Source organism: Oryctolagus cuniculus, chromosome 9 (assembly GCF_964237555.1).
Source record: "Oryctolagus cuniculus chromosome 9, mOryCun1.1, whole genome shotgun sequence".
Taxonomy (NCBI): domain Eukaryota; kingdom Metazoa; phylum Chordata; class Mammalia; order Lagomorpha; family Leporidae; genus Oryctolagus; species Oryctolagus cuniculus.
In genome coordinates this window covers 91,053,514-91,070,517 of record NC_091440.1, presented here as the reverse complement: position 1 = coordinate 91,070,517, position 17,004 = coordinate 91,053,514, and the positions used below count along the sequence as shown (strand labels likewise).

Sequence of the window (17,004 nt, the reverse complement as noted above, 5' to 3'; positions counted from 1 at the left end):
GGTTAAGCTGCTACTTGGGATGCCTGAATCCCACATCAGTGCTTGGATTTAAGTCCTGGCTCTGCTCCGGATTCTCACTTCCTGCGAATGTGGATCCCTGTCACCCACATGGGGAGACTCGGATTGAGTTTCCAGCTCCCAGCTTCAGCCTGGCCCAGCCCCAGCTGTTGCAGGCTTGTTGGAGCTCTTTGCCTGTATCTGTCTCTGTCTTTCTCTGCCTCTGTCTGGGTATGTCTCTGTCATTCTCTGCCTCTTAATCAATAAATTTTAAAAATTGAATTTTATTCACAGTATGTTCATGCAAATACCAGTAGAATGCAATTGACCAGATTCTAGTTGGCTCCTATCATGCACGGACAGGAGTGTAAAATAAGATTCACTATTTGAAAACCAGCGATTAAAGACGTGGAATTTCATAGTAGGACAGTGCCACAATCTGATTTCAATCCAGGTCGGGTGGAGGCGTATCTTGCATCCTGCAGCTATGAGAGGTATCCATGATCCTGAAGGCGCGGTTGCTTCCCCTGCCAATGTGGAATGGCCCGCTATTGAACCAATCACTTTAAGCATTGAAATATGTAATAAAAATAGAAATTGCCTCTCCCTGTGGGCAAGAATCCAGACATACTTTTTCTAGTGTGTTAATTATTTGGAAATTTCACTGAAATTACTTTTATCTTGATTTAAAACTTGTTTTAAAACTCAGCATCCCCACGATGTGTGTACACATGGTTTTAATCTGCAGTGTGCAGTGCCGGCACTCCTTCCATCCCTGGTGTGAGAAGTGCGACACCTGCCGGCCCCAGCACAGTCTACAATGGTGGTCAAAGCAGAGCTGGAGTCTTCATGGACCCACAACCATTTCTAAAAATTCTAAAACATTTTGTATGTTAACACTCACTTTCTATTCCCTAAGCTTTATTCTAAGGATTTTTTTCCTTTAAAATTGACCAAAAATGGGAGGCTGGGACTGTGGCATAGCGAGTTAAAGCCTCTGCCAGCGACATCGGCATTCCATATGAGCTCCTGTTCAAGTCCCGGCTGCTCCACTTCTGACTTAGTTCCCTGCTATGGCCTGGAAAAGCAATAGTTCTTTAATTTTTTTAAAATTTTTTATTTATTTTTGACAGGCAGAGTGGACAGTGAGAGAGAGAGAGAGAGAGAAAGGTTTTCCTTTGCCATTGGTTCACTCTCTAATGGCCGCTGCGGCCCGCGCAACGTGCTGATCCAAAGGCAGGAACCAGGTACTTTTCCTGGTCTCCCATGGGGTGCAGAGCCCAAGCACTTGGGCCATCCTCCACTGCACTCCTGGGCCACAGCAGAGAGCTGGCCTGGAAGAGGGGCAACTAGGACAGAATCGGCGCCCCGACCGGGACTAAAACCCGGTGTGCCGGCACCGCTAGGCAGAGGATTAGCTTATTGAGCTGCTGCGCCGGCTTGGAAAAGCAATAGAAGATGGCCCAAGTGCTTGGGCCCCTGCACCCACATGGGAGACCAGGAAGAAGCTCCTGGCTCTTGGCTTCAGTCTGGCCAAGCCCTAGCTGTTGTGGCCATCTGGGGAGTGAACCAGCAGATGGAAGACATTCTCTCTCTCTCTCTCTCTCTCACTCTTTCTCATGTGTGTGTGTATATCTCTCTCTTTATCTCTCTGTAACTGTGCCTTTCAAATAAATAAAAATAAATCTTAAAAGATGTGAGAAGGAAACTCTTAAGTTTAAAAAGGAGAGATAAAGGGCAAAACTGCTTATTTCTGATAGAGCCCAGCTTTCTTTGATCTGGACAAGTAAGTGGAGAGGTCTTAGTATTCACATACAAAATACCTAAAACGAGATCTCTGAATATAATTTAAACTTCACTTTATGAAAAGCTAACCTTGGAGTGAGTATTTGTCCCAGTGCTTGAACTGCTTTGGTTCTGTCCCTGGCTCCAGCTCCGGACTCTAGCTTCCTGCTGTGAGACCATGATAGGCAGCAGGTGGATTCAAGTACTTGGGTCCCTGTCATTCTTGTGGGAAGCAGATTGAGTGCCTGGCTCCCGGCTTCATCCTGGTCCAAGTAAATAAATTTGTAAAAATTAACCTAGCAGGGGGGACAGTGTTGTGGCACAGTGGGTTAAGCTGCCTCCTACAATGCCGGCATCCCATATGGGTGCTGGTTTGAGTCCTGTCTGCTCTGCTTCCAATCCAGCTCCCTGCTAATGCACCTGGGAAAGCAGCAGAAGGCCCAAGTCCTTGGACCCCTGCACCCACATGGAAAACCCGAATGAAGCTCCTGGCTCCTGGCTTCAGCCTGACCCAGCACTGGCCATTGTTGCCATTTGGGGAGTGAACCAGCAGATGGAAGATCTCTCTCTCTCCCTCTCTTGCACTCACTCTTGCTCTCATTCGCATTCTCACTCTCACTCTTTGTGTCTCTCCCTATCTGTCTGTAACTCTGATTTTCAAATAAATAAATAAATATTTTTTAAAAAAATTCTTCCAAGGCTGCTTCTAGAAGGTATTCTGTTTGCCCACAGTCCTGCAAAGCCGCAGAGCCCTGCAGAGCCAGAGATCTCCTTCCTTGAGGGAGGCTCGAACTGATGGCTCCAGGGAAGGCTATTTTGCACATACATTTTTTTGCACAGTGCTCTGGGCAGTACCTAGAATGCACTCATTTCTGGTTTTGATCAGACACTTGACACTGTCCTTGCTTTATAAACCCATATAGGACATAATTTTCAGGGTCACAGTAAAGCAAAAACAAAGCAGCCAGGGGCTTTGAAGGCTTCCAGAAAGTACAACTTTCAAAAATTCAGCCCCCAGGACGAGGGTTTGGCACAGTGACTAAAACACAGTTCGGAACACCCGCATCTCACATTCGAGTGCCTGGGCTCAAGCCCTAGCTCTGCTCCAGGTTCCTAACTCTGCTACCTGGGAGGCAGCAGGTAATGGCTCAAGTACTTGGGTTCTGCTATCCACCCACAAAGGTGACCCAGATAGAGTTCTGAGCTCTCAGCGTGGGCCTGGCCTCACCCTAGCCATAGTGGGTACTTGGAAAGTGAACTAGCAGATGGACAATCTCTCATATCTCCTCAAATAAATAAAAATTAAAAACAGCTCCATCAAACACAATAAGTGAGACTTTGCCTTATTCCAGACCATTAACTATACAGCATCTGGATGCCCCAACACTCCTAGACAAGGTGTATGTACCCCAAGCATCCCCCAGAGAGCCATCATGGGCACATAAATCTGAGAAATCCCCAAGGAAAAGAGGGGGAGGGGAGGGAGGAGGCCCCTCATGTGGTGGCTTCGGGCGGGGCCTTGCAGAGGGGACAAGGTGAACAGAAAGGTACAGTGCAGTCCATGGGCCCAGTGACCCCTGCCGGAGCTGCAACACCAGACCGGCAGCCTCGAGTGCACCTGAAGGTCATCGTGGTACCCTGTCACTCACATAGTCCTTTCCATGAGAAGACAGGGCCCAGTGCCAATCCCGAAGGACAGGCAGTTCCATGCCAGCGTTCAGGCATGGTCTCTGGGGTCCCAGAGGCGGCACCACAATCTCCACCCCTCCTCTTCAGCTGTGTGACTTTGGGGAAGTTACTGAACTTCCTTGACATCATAGAGGAGTTTTCCTACCTGAACAATGGAGTCAAGGTTGCCAGGGGCAACTGAGAATACTTTGCATAGTGCCTGACCATGGTGCCACTTAACAAACCCAAACCTTTGTGTACACAAAATAAAAAGAATCTGCAAGCTGGCCAAAATGTCCGTGGGCCAATAGATTTTATGTTTTTACCTTTATTTTAAAACAAAAATCGTTTCTGACATATGATGGAATATTATGCAGCTTTACAACAGAAGGGAATTCTGACACATGCTAGGCGTGGACCAGCACTGGGGACCTGATGCTAAGGGAACCGAGCCAGCACAGAAGGACAGCAAAGTGTGACTCCGCGTACAGCAGGCCCCCAGAGCAGTCAGACGCACAGGGAGCGGAAGCGGGGTGGAGGTGGCCAAGGGAATGAGAGGGAAGGGCATGAGGTTCAGTGGGGCCCGTGTGTTTGCTAAAAAAAAAAAAAAAAAAAAAAGGAAACACACACACACACATGCTTTGCTCGGTTTCCAGGGAAACAGCCCACACACCTGCAGTGTTGCTGAGGCAGAACTTGGAGCACCGTCTCAGCCACTGCCACCTAACAAGACCGAAAATCATGTCTGCGGGTTGACAGTAGCAGGGAGGGTGGAGTTGGCATCCCAAGCCACCACCGGTGACACCAGCATCCCATGTGCACACCAGTTCAAGTCCCAGCTGCTCCACTTCTGATCAGCTCCCCAGTGATGCATCTGGGAAAGCAGCAGAAGATGACCTAAATACTTGGGCCTATGCTATGCATGTGGGAGACCCAGAAGAAGCTCCTGGGTCCTGGCTTCAGCCTGGCACTGCTCCCACCATTATGGCCATTTGGAGAATGAACCAGCTGATGGAAGATCTTTGTCTCTCTCTCCCCTCCTCCTTCTCCTCCCACTCTCTAACTCTGCCTTTCAAACAAATCAATCTTTTTTTTTTTTTTTTTTTGGACAGGTAGAGTGGACAGTGAGAGAGAGAGAGAGAGAGAGAGAGAAAGGTCTTCCTTTGCCGTTGGTTCACCCTCCAATGGCTGCCGCGGTCCGCACGCTGCGCTGATCCGATGGCAGGAGCCAGGCGCTTATCCTGGTCTCCCATGGGATGCAGGACCCAAGCACTTGGGCCATCCTCCACTGCCTTCCCGGGCCACAGCAGGGAGCTGGCCTGGAAGAGGGGCAACCGGGACAGAAGCCAGTGCCCCAACCGGGACTAGAACCCGGTGAGCCGGCGCCACAAGGCAGAGGATTAGCCTACTGAGCCACGGTGCCAGCCAAAAATCAATCTTTTTTAAGAAGGGAGGGTGATAATGTATTTGCTGCATTTTCTGATTTTGAGGCCTGTCCAATCATAAAATGGGTATTTAAATACCCTAAGACCAGCCAGCAACAGAAGGAAGACCTTTCTCTCTGTCTCTGTCTCTGTCTCTGTCTCTCTCTCTCATAGTGTAACTCTGCCTGTCAAAAAAATAAATAAATAAAATAAACAAACACCCATTAAAAAACCATTGTGTTGTAAAGGTGAACAGGGTCCTGGGCTCTGGAGGGAGGAAGGCCCAGACCTGGGGCTGTCACATGTCGCCCAGTGACTCCTGGCCAGTTGTCTTTTTGGAGCCTCAGTGTCCCCTTGGCGAAACGAAGATGACACCCAGTTGCCACAATCAAATTGGTGCTACTCCATGGCCAGGCCAAGGCGGAGGGGCCCTAGGTTGGGAAGGTGGAGGGTGGTTATAGCTGCAAATGCGCCGAGTGCTGCTGGCTGTACAAGTAACAAAGGTCATTGTGGAACATTTTCTGTCACGTGTGTTTTATCACCATCAAACATTCTGAAACACCCCCGCCTCAGTTTAAAGTAGATCAACTTTTGCCCCACTTTTTTTTTTTTTTTTTTTTTTGACAGGCAGAGTGGACAGTGAGAGACAGAGAGAAAGGTCTTCCTTTGCCGTTGGTTCACCCTCCAATGGCCGCCGCGGCCGGCGCGCTGCGGCCTGCGCACCATGCTGATCCAAAGCCAGGAGCCAGGTGCTTCTCCTGGTCTCCCGTGGGGTGCAGGGCCCAAGCACTTGGACCATCCTCCACTGCACTCCCGGGCCACAGCAGAGAGCTGGACTGGAAGAGGGGCAACTGGGACAGAATCCGGCGCCCCGACCAGGACTAGAACCCAGTGTGCCGGCGCCGCAAGGCGGAGGATTAGCCTAGTGAGCCGCGGCGCCGGCCTTTTGGCCCACTTGAACATCCTGTTTGTGTCTGAGCCTGCGGTTTTGCCACATCTTCAAGCGAGTTGTGGTTTTCCACTCTGAGCTAACAAGGAGGGCTGAGGCCACCAAAGGAGGAAGCTGACTCTTGGAAACCCCAAAAGACCCCACTATCACCATGGGCCCCAAGCCAATGAGCATACATTGTGTAAGCCCCCCCTCCAACAGGCGCCCCCATAGGAGGACCCCATAAGGAAACAGCAAGTCCTTAAAACCCTGGGTGCACTTCCTGAAAACCAGCGTCCCGCTCGGGCACCCGTTTCATCTCCTCTAGGATGAGATTTGCTTTACTTTCGCTCTGCACAATAAAGTTGCTGTCTTCTTGCAATTGTTTCCCAAATTTTTATTTCTAGACTGAGCTGAAAAGAACCCACGGATCCATTCTGGTAACATCTCTCCCCTTCACAACCAGTAACATTCTGGAAGATTTTTATGCCAGAGGACAAATTTTCCAAGCCTTCTTAGTGGGGCCCTCTTATCCCTGCCCCCACTTGTCTCCTTTATCCATACCACACACATGTTGTCTTCTCACCATCTTCAAAGTTAGGTTTGGGGGGGTCTTGTCTACTTCCCCCTCTCTAGCCTGATGGCATTTTTGTCAGCTGCCCTGGGGTATAGAACAATGGACAGTCTCAGTAACTGTGTGCTGAATGAATGAATGAATGGGTGAATGAATGAATGCCTACCTCATGAGACTCCACGGAGGCCAAACAGACACACCAGCCCATTGGATCAAACCCTGCAACCTCAGCGCCACTGGGTTCTGACAGTTTTGATCATTCACTGCCCAGACAAGCTGCAGGCCCCAGCCAGCCCTGCCTGTGCCTGGAGAAGTTGGCAACTGCTCACCCCGAACGTGCAGAACATGCAAGATCCCACATTGTCCATCTCCCCAAGGAGCTGCAGATCCTATTGCCTGGTATATGGGGTGGGGTGGGAGCCACCCACAGCTTCCAAATGCTCCCATCAGGCTCCAAATATGGAAACAGAGACTGTCTTATGGAAAATAGGAGGTGCCCTTCCTATTAATTTTCCCCTAAGTTTAAAGCAAAGTAAACAGGGTGTCGGGAAGTAACCCCTCAAAGTCATTCTCTGTCGTGAACTCAGGAAGCTTTCAGAAAACTGAATCACTACCCCAGCCTCCATGGATGGTGAGTGCTTTGGCCATGCTGGAGCACCACACAGGGTCAAATGGGGAGAGGGAGAGCTGACCGTGGGAGAGGGGCTCCCAGCCTCCACCTCACCTGGCAGTGTCTGCTGGCCACTGTGGGACAGAGGGCAGCAGGGCAGCCTTAAAAAAAAAAAAAAGATTTATTTATTTGTTTGAGAGGCAGAGTTACAGACAGAGGGAGATCTTCTATCTGCTGGTTCACTTTCCAAATAGCGACGACGGCCAGAGCTGAGCCAATTCGAAGCCAGGAGCCATGAACTTCCTCCAGGTCTCCCATGTGGGTGCAGGGGCCCAAGCACTTCAGGCATCTTTCACAGCTTTCCCAGGCCATAGCAGGGAATTAGCTGGGAAGTGGAGCAGCTGGGACTTGAACTGATGCCCATATGGGCTGCTGGCTCTGCGGGCTGAGGCTTAACCTGCTACACCACAGCTCTGGCCCCAAGCAGGGTGTTCTTAACAGCATCCTTGAGCTACAAATTTTCATTTCCAAGGTCCTCACAATTCATCCAAAAAGTGCAGTGGTCAGAAAGTCACCTCCACCTTGGACTCCTCAGCTTCTGTATCCGAAAGTGGAAGAAGATTCTGAAGGTGTGGTTGCTAAGTAGCTCACTGACACCAAGACGGAATGGGGGACTCTGAGTTCCAAAATATCTTGCCATCAGGACTTTCAGCCAGAACCCACCTAAATGAATCTGCACAGAGACTGAGATTAGGACCTGCACTTGGGTCCTAAGTGCATGCTGCAGCAGCACAGGACGTACCATGAAAGCCACAACACTGAAGCTCGGGGGTCACAGGGCTACAAGATAGTGACAGGAGCCCTCCTGTTCTTCCAGTGCCCAGGGTGGGCCCTCCTGTTCTGTGGAGACAGGAAGGGCCTACACTTTTTTTTTTAAGATTTTTTATTTATTTATTTGAGAGGTAGAGTTACAGACAGTGAGAGGGAGAGACAGAGAGGGAGGTCTTCCACCCGCTGGTTCACTCCCCAGTGGCTGCAACGGCCGGAGCTGCACCGATCTGAAGCCAGGAGCCAGGAGCTTCTTCCCGGTCTCCCACACGGGTTCAGGGGCTCAAGTACTTGGGCCATCTTCTACTGCTATCCCAGGCCATAGCAGAGAGCTGGATCGGAAGAGGAGCAGCCGGGACATGAACCGGCGTCCATATGGGATGCCAGCACCGCAAGCGGAGGATTAACCTACATTTACAGAGGCCCAGGAGGCCCCTGGTCTGGAGCCCCAGCCTCCCTCCCCAGCCCCCGCGGCCCCTCTCTCAGGTCCTCCATCCCTGCAGAGTTGTCTGCCCCTCTCCCAGTCACTGCTCCTATGTCACTTTCCTGACTACCCCATTCTTTTTTTTTTTTTTTTTTTTTTTTTTTTTTTTTTTTTTTTTTTGACAGGCAGAGTGGACAGTGAGAGAGAGAGAGACAGAGAGAAAGGTCTTCCTTTGCCGTTGGTTCACCCTCCAATGGCCGCCGCGGCTGGCGCACGGCGGTGATCCGATGGCAGGAGCCAGGTGCTTCTCCTGGTCTCCCATGGGGTGCAGGGCCCAAGCACTTGAGCCATCCTCCACTGCACTCCCTGGCCACAGCAGAGAGCTGGCCTGGAAGAGGGGCAACCGGGACAGAATCCGGCGCCCCGACCAGGACTAGAACCCGGTGTGCCGGTGCCGCAGGTGGAGGATTAGCCTAGTGAGCTGCGGCACCGGCCAGACTACCCCATTCTTAATCATTTATTTAGTCGTGTGTTTGACAGAGAGAGAGGGCTCATCCGCTGGTTCGCTCCCCCTGAGTGTCCACAGGGCCTCTCCCCAGGTCTGCTTTCCTACACATGTTTCCTACACATGTTTATGCAGCATACTGCATGAGTGATTTAAATTGACCTGTGCCTTTTCTTCTTTTTTTTTCTTTTTCTTTTTCTTTTTCTTTTTTTTTCTTTTTTTTTTTTCTTTTTTTTTTTTTGGCCAATTAAACAAAACATGAGGGCAGGAGCACGGAGCTGCACTGCTCTTCCTCCAGCACCGCACACACGCCTGGCACATAACAGACCTGCATTAAACACGTGCTCAATAAAGGAATTAGCTCAGCATACATTTTACAGTTTATAAAGTAATTTTGAAATCTTTGGGAAACACTCAAAGTTATCACATCTAGTCGTGCAATGAGCCAACATAAATATCCACTTGGAAATATGGACTTTGGCTACATAGGCCTTCTCATTTAGTTTCTATTTTTTTATTTATTAATATCATTATATAATTATATATATAATATAATATATATTATATATATTTATTATATTATTTATTAATATATATTAATATATATATTTATTAATATATATATTTATTAATTATTTATTAATATCATTATTGCTTCTGCAGAAATGTATCTGAATATACTGAATGACTTCCCCTTAAAGTAAAATTAAACAGATAAATGAATAGCACAAAACCAGTGGCATAGAAATCACAGGAAGAAGGGTACATTTAAAACGTTAATAATAATGTAACTCATTTTGATGCCCCCCAAATTACTAAGAAGTTCTTCAGATCAACGTGCATTTGGGCATGCACTTAACAGTAGAACGTGTCTCAGGTGCAAATCCCCCCTAGAACACAATCTATTTGAGGGTGCCCTGGGTATAAAGAACAGAAAGTTCCACATATGAAACCAGTCATCAGGAAAACGCCAAGCCTTCGCATGTCCTGGGTAACACTGTAAAGAAATTGGCCTGCTGAGACGCTCTGGGGACAAGAGCGCCAAGGACTGTACTTAGTGCACCTGTGCTGGCACTCCATCGCCCGCGGCCACCTCCACGTTCCTCCTGCAGCAGGGCTGAGCTCTATGGGAAGGGCCTATGCCCCTGGTGATGGGCATCCCAGAGGGGCACACGGAGTGAGTCTGAAAATCACCCACAAAGCACTAAGGAAAGTTATTCTCACTATAGGAACAGAATCACTTATTCTCAGGGTGTCACCAAGACAGGTGCTTCAGATCAGAGTGACTCAAAGGAGACTTGAGCCTTGTCAGGCACCTGTAAGTGATTCTGTTCGTTGTTCTGGTGTGGATGGCTTCTACTCCTGAGTGAACCCAGGGTGCAGCTCCCTACAGTTTAGGTTTTCTTTTTTTAAGATTTATTTTTTTCTAAAGGCAGAGTTACAGAGAAAGAAGAGACAGGCAGAGAGAGAGAGAGAGAGAGAGAGCGCTCTTCCATCCACTGGTTCACTCCCCAAATAGCCACAACGGCTGGGGCTGGGCCAGGCTGAAGCCAGCATCCAGGAATTCCTTTTGGGTCTCCCACATGGGTGGCAGGGGCCCAAGCACTTGGGCCATCTTCCGCTGCATTCCCAGACACATCAACAGGGAGCTGGATCGGAAGTGGTTCAAGCGGACTTGAACCATCACTCACATGGGAGGCTGGTGGCTTAACTCTCTGTGCCCCAACACTGGCATTATTTGAAAGGTAGAGTTACAGAGGCAGAGGCAGAGAAAGACAGGTCTTCCAGCCACTGATGCACTCCCCAAATGGCCACAAGGGATGGAGCTGAGCCAATATGAAGTCGGGGGGCGGGGGGGGGATGGGCCTCCAATCGAAAAGGAAACAAAGTTGCTAAGCCTTCTTTCGCTCGCTCCACTAGGCCGCTAAGACTTTGCTCGAGTTTGCTGCACTTCCGCATCCCAGTGACAGCATTTCCAACAATCCAAGATGGCCTCCCGGGGGGAGGTACCTAGCCTGACAGGAGACTTCCGTATTCGTGAACAGTATGTGTCCTCGGCTGTGATAGGCCCTTGAGGGCGTGCCCGGCTCCTGTCCTGCCTTACCTTTCAGCTGGTTGGCTCGGTTCCCTTGTGCCCTGGACAGCCCCCTTTCTGTGTCTATAAAAGCTTTTCCCCTCCCAATAAAGTGGAGAACCCGGCTGTGCCCTGGGCATTGACTGATCTCCCGGCTCTGGTGTGGTTCCTTTGCCGCCGACACTCATCATCCTGCTCAGCCCCCTGCAAGGCCCCGGAGCTCCCCAGGCTGGCCCTGAGGAGCTCTATCTGACCTGCTGCCCCATGTGGGTGCAGGGGCCCAGGGACTCAGGTCATCTTCCACTATTTTCCCAAGCCATAGCAGAGAGCTGGATTGGAAGTACAGCAACTTGGACCCAAACTGGCACCTATATGGGACACCAGCACCACAGGCAGCATCGTTGCCCAGTACATCAGAGCACCATGTCTTAAGATAAACACAACATCCAGCTACAATGGGTGTGACTTGGCTTCACTAAGTGCATCTAAGTGATTAAATTAATCACTAAGTGATTAACGCGGAGCCTCTGGAGCTGCCTCTTCCCGAGTGAGGACGGTAGGGGGTAACTTTAGCCAGTTTTCCACATCCCCACGTCCCCACGCAGTTTAGCCAAAGTTTTCTTTAGAATTCAATTGGCCTTGGCCGGCGCTGCGGCTCACTAGGCTAATCCTCCGCCTTGCGGTGTCGGCACACCGGGTTCTAGTCCCAGTCAGGGTCTGGATTCTGTCCTGGTTGCCCCTCTTCCAGGCCAGCTCTCTGCTGTGGCCTGGGAGTGCAGTGGAGGATGGCCCAAGTCCTTGGGCCCTGCACCCCATGGGAGACCAGGATAAGTACCTGGCTCCTGCCATCGGATCAGTGCGGTGCACCGGCTGCGGCGGCCATTGGAGGGTAAACCAACGGCAAAGGAAGACCTTTCTCTCTGTCTCTCTCTCTCTCACTGTCCACTCTGCCTGTCAAAAAATAAAATAATAATAATAATAAAAAAAGAATTCAATTGGCCCTCTCAGTTTTCTCAGTGGGTTGAAGCCTCCATGAGGTTTGTAGCCTCGTTTAATCATTAAGGTCTCAGGACCGAATTTTTTTTCTCCCTCAAGGGCAGGTTCCACATTTTATTCACACTTTAGGACTAACCATAGTGGCCACAGATGTGGCACAGTGAGTGAAGCCACCATCTCCAATGCCAGCATCCCGGGAGAGTCCTGGCTGCCCCATTCCAATCCAGCGCCCAGCTAATTCCCCTGGGAAAGCAGCAGAGGATGCCTCAAGTGCTTGGGCCCCTGCACCCATGTGGGAGACCTGGATGGAGTTCCAGACTCCTGGCTTCAGCTGGGACCAGCTGTTGGCGTTCATTTGGGGAGTGAACCAGCAAGTGGGAGATCTTTCTTTGTTTCTCTCTCTGTGTGTAATTCTGCCTTTCAAATAGATAAAATAAGTTGCTTTGTGTTTTTTTAAAGAAGACTAATTGTAATCTCAAGCATATCCACACACCAGCTTCCTTTTTGTTGGCTTCATTTAAACCTAAATGCATGGTTTGTTAAACAAAGACTGTAAACCAATATTTACTCTGTCTGTTACATGTAACACACAGGAACAGCTTTTAACAGGAATTCACAGACCCTCCCCACAGTTTTTATCACAAATACAGGTATCAGATGCATTTTTATACTACTTGTAGTTGGCACCCACACTACTTCAAAAATAACACAATTTGGTACAATATTCTCTGTAACTGCTACTTTAAACTATTTCAGCCGCAGCTCTCCAAACACGATGAGTAGAGCATGCTGCTTGTTTTTCCTTCCTCGATTTTTACTTTTCAGAGACACGCGTTTCCACTCACTAGTGCCTGTCAATTCCCACATTCTTCCTGGATTTTATTCCAGGTTGATGTGTAAATGACAGCACTGCAAGAAGAGAAGGAAAAACTGTGCTACATTCTTCATCCCATTACCAGGAAACATAATGGATGTATGCATATGGAACATGTTCTTACGAATATCCAGGCCACAACACAAATACGGAAGCTGGAATTCTTTACTTAATGTGCAGGTGTTTCGCACTGTGATATTTAAGCAACACGTTAGTATGAGGAGAAGGTTGATGATGAAGACGAGTTTGAGAGCCACGATGATTTATTGTTATAGATCTGCCCTTTTAATGGCGACAGAAGCTTCATGTTTTCTTTGGACGGCACCAGATATCTTAGCCCTTGAAGTACGACTTTACTGTTGTATGAATTTTGCCATTTTGCTAACACTGGTGTGCTCCATGCACCCACCATGCCGCTGGAATTGCTTGTTGCTTTCATGTTAATTTTTGTTACAAATCGAACTCATGAAGGAGCTTCTGGGTATTTGGGTCCACAGTCTACTTTCAGGCTATTTATTTATTCAGTTTTCATAACTTGTCTTTGGTGGCCCAGTAATCACGTCTGCCCACTTTGTGGGTGTCATTATCTACCTTGTCTTCAAGGCCCCAGCCTTGAAGACTGTTACAGCCATTGCCTACTCCTGTTTGTTCTTCAAGTTCTTCCAACAAACAAAAATTACAGGAACTTCAGTCCTGCAGAAAACTCACTCCTGCCACGTGATGCAGCTCAGATGTTATTTTTGGAATAAAGTCTGGGCCGGCGCTGTGGCTCACTAGGCTAATCCTCCGCCTGTGGCACCGGCACCCCAGGTTCTAGTCCTGGTTGGGACGCCAGGTTCTGTCCCGGTTGCTCCTCTTCCAGTCCAGCTCTCGGCTGTGTCCCAGGAGTGCAATGGAGGATGGGCCCTGGACTCGCATGGGAGACCATGCTTTCCCAGGCCATTAGCAGGGAGCTGCATCGGAGGTGAAGCCTTCTCTTTAGACACTTTATATCCCATATTGGCTAGGAAGTTTAACTTGTTACCCTGTTCTCATAAGAGATTTCCTTAGGAAGCTGGTTATCAAGATGTCATCTAGGATCTAGTGCTGTGGTGCAGTAGGCTAAGCCACTCCATGTGGTGCTGGCATCCCATATGGGCTCCGATTCGTGTCCCGGCTGCTCCTCTTCCCTTCCAGCTCTCTGCTATGGCCTGGGAAAGCAGTAGAAGATGGCCCAAGTCCTTGAGCCCCTGCACCCTCATGGGAGACCCAGAAGAAGCTCCTGGCTGCTGGCTTTGTATAAGCCCAGTTCCTGCTGTTGCAGCCATTTGGGGAGTGAACCAGCTGTTTCTGTCTCTCCCTCTCTCTGACTGTAACTCTGCCTCTCAAATAAATAAACAAAATCTTTTTTTAAAAAAAAAAGTCATCTACATATTGTACGACAGGATTCTGCTTTACTTTTCATTTCCCTAAATCCTGCCCCAGGATTTCCCCCTAAAGATAGTAGAGAGATTTTAAAGCCCTGGAGTAAGACAATCCTGTAGTTAAGTCCTGGGTCCTGCATTCAAAATCAAATTTCTCCTGGGGTTGGTGTTGTGGCACAGCTGCTGAAGCCATGGCCTGTGCCTGCAAGGCTGGCAGCATCCTATATCAGAACACTGGTTTGAGTCCCAGTTGCTCCACTTCCAACCCAGTTCCCTGCTAATGCACCTGGGAAATCAGTGGAAGAGGGCCCAAGTGCTTGGGCCCCTGCCGCCCACATGGGAGACCAGGATGGAGTTCCTGGCTAGCTCTGGTAATTGCAGTCATCTGGGGAGTGAACCAGCAAGTGGAAAATCTCTTTCTCCTTCTCTGTCTCCCTTTCTCTGTGTTACTCAGCCTTTCAAATAAAATTTTTAAAAAAATCCTGCATTCAGAATCCAACATGATGCAGAAAAAAGCAACTTTTAAATTCAATACTGGAGGGGCTGGCACTTTGGTGTACCAGGTAAAGCCACCTCCTGCAGTGCCGTCAAGGGCGCTGCACCTGTTCGAGTCCCAGCTGCTCCACTTCCAATCCAGCTCTCTGCTATGGCCTGGGAAAGCAGTAGAAGATGGCCCAAGTGCTTGGGCCCCTGCACCCACATGGAAGACCTGGAAGAAGCTCCTGGCTCCTGGCTTCAGATCAGCCCAGCTCCACACTGTGATGTGCTGTGATAGGGAGGCCTGATCTAAGATGGAGTTACTCTAGTTACTTACTCTTATCTCTCCCTGCTCCCACTTACCCAAGTTTTTTATTTCTCCTAAGCAGTCTATTGGCTCTGTTAAGCACCCCCACCTCAGTTTAACATAGATCAATTTTTGCCCCCACTTGAACATCCTGTTTGTGTCTGAGCCTGCGGTTTTTGCCACATCTTCAAGCGAGTTGTGGTTTTCCACTCTGAGCTAACAGGGAGGGCTGAGGCCACCAAAGGAGGAAGCTGGCTCTTGGAAACCCCAATCAGGCCGTCACCAAAAGACCTCACTATCACCACGGGCCCCAAGTCAATGAGCACACATTGTGTAAGCCCCCCCTCCAACAGGCGCCCCATAGGAGGACCCCATAAGGAAACAGCAAGTCCTTAAAACCCTGGGTGCACTTCCTGAAAACCAGCGTCCCGCTCGGGCACCCATTTCATCCCCTCTCTGACGAGATGCTTTGCTTTTGCTCTGCACAATAAAGCTGCTGTCTTCTTGCAACCATTTCTGGGCTTTTTATTTCTACACTGAGCTGAAGAAAACAACCCACTGATTCTGTTCTGTTTTCGTAACAGTTGCTACCCATTTCCAACTCTGTCTCACTTCTAATCCTTTCTTTCTTGCAGGAAGATAAGAACCTCCCACCAGCCCTCTCCTGTAGCAGCACCATCCCTAGCAACCCAAGCAACCTCCATCAAAAGGAAGCAGACCTCACTCAGGCGTGTCTGATGGCCTCCTCTCTCCAGGGTGGTGCAGGCGTTTCTGCTTCCAGTGCCCTCCCTGTTTGCAAACACATCGAGTAGCCCCGACCTGTGCTGGTGGCCTTATTTATGTCCCTGGGTGGGGACCGGGTCACTCAGCCTGATGTCCTCTTCCTCTCCCTCGGATGAGACGTCGGCCACACCGGAAGACTAAAGCTAACGGCACAGCTTATCTCTGCTTCTGTCTGCTGTTTCTGTCTCAGTGACATCTCCATTGTTAACTACAGGACAGGCAGCCTCCGCTTACAGAGGAGTTGGGATCAGGGCCTTGAGCCAGTTTCTAAAGCTTTCTCCGGACGTCTGGTGCTTGCGAGCTATGCAGTGGGTATTGAGAACAATAGTACTGCCTGGGTCTCAGGGTCCCAGTGTGCGTATTGCCAGAGGCAGGTACACAGCCTCTGCAGGAAAGTCGCAGGGTTTCCATCGGGAGGAGAGGAAACTCCAGGCTTTGAATACCTGCCCAGGTGGGACTGTGCATAGGAAAAAGATCCCTTCTGCTGTGTTGATCTCCAGTTGTTTCAGTCGGTGGTGGAGAAGGGACGTGGACATCCACAACCTCCCCACATCCTCAGGTGCTGTGTCAGAGGCTTGTCCCAGGCTTGCAGCTGCTTCCTAGGGGAGCCCATCCAGTGGGCAGCAGAGGATTTGGCCTCAAATCCACGGGAGTCGGGGACGCTGGAGTCATGGCCTTCTGCTGTAGTGAGAGTGTAGTCAAGGTATCAGGGGCGTGGGGTGCGTGCCTCTCGGGGTGACAGCTGGTTCTGCGATGGGCTCAGGCTGAAGCTGGTAAGTGGGGAGCACCCCACAGCAGGCTTTCCTTGGTCCCATACTTCTAGCCCGTGAGTATGAAGAGCAATTCCTCATACTCTGGAGGAACTTGTAGTCTCAAGCTTTGGTTTACAAATTCTACATTTTCTCTGCAATCCCTCTTTTTGTTGGAATAAGGCTCTGAAGCCAGAATTTTCTCCCATACTTTTTTTTAAATAAGATAGAAAGCAAAAAAAAAAAATTTTAAAGTGTTTATTTGTTTTCTTCTACTTGAAAGGCAGGGGGAGAAAGAGAGAGAGAGAGAGAGAGAGAGCGAGCGAGCTTCCATCTGCTGGCTCACTCCCCAATGGCCAAGCAGAAACCAGGAGCCAGGAACTCCATCCCTGTCTCCCAGGTTGGTGGCAGGAACCCTTTGCCATCATCTGGTGCTTCCCAGGATGCATTAGCAGGAAGCTGGATCTGAAAGTGGAATAGCCAAGACTCAAACCAGCACTCTAATGCCGGATCCGGGCATCCTAAGCCACGACTCAACCTGCTGCCCAACAATGCTTGCTCCTCCTTCCGCCTCGTCATCCGTTTACCATGCAAGTCA

General features: G+C 49.5%; 1 pseudogene; it reads right to left on the bottom strand.

Annotated features, from left to right (window-relative positions):
- Nucleotides 1-11,826: 11,826 nt before the first annotated feature.
- Nucleotides 11,827-13,865, bottom strand: LOC138843623 (ubiquitin-conjugating enzyme E2 variant 2 pseudogene; annotated as a pseudogene).
- Nucleotides 13,866-17,004: the final 3,139 nt, after the last annotated feature.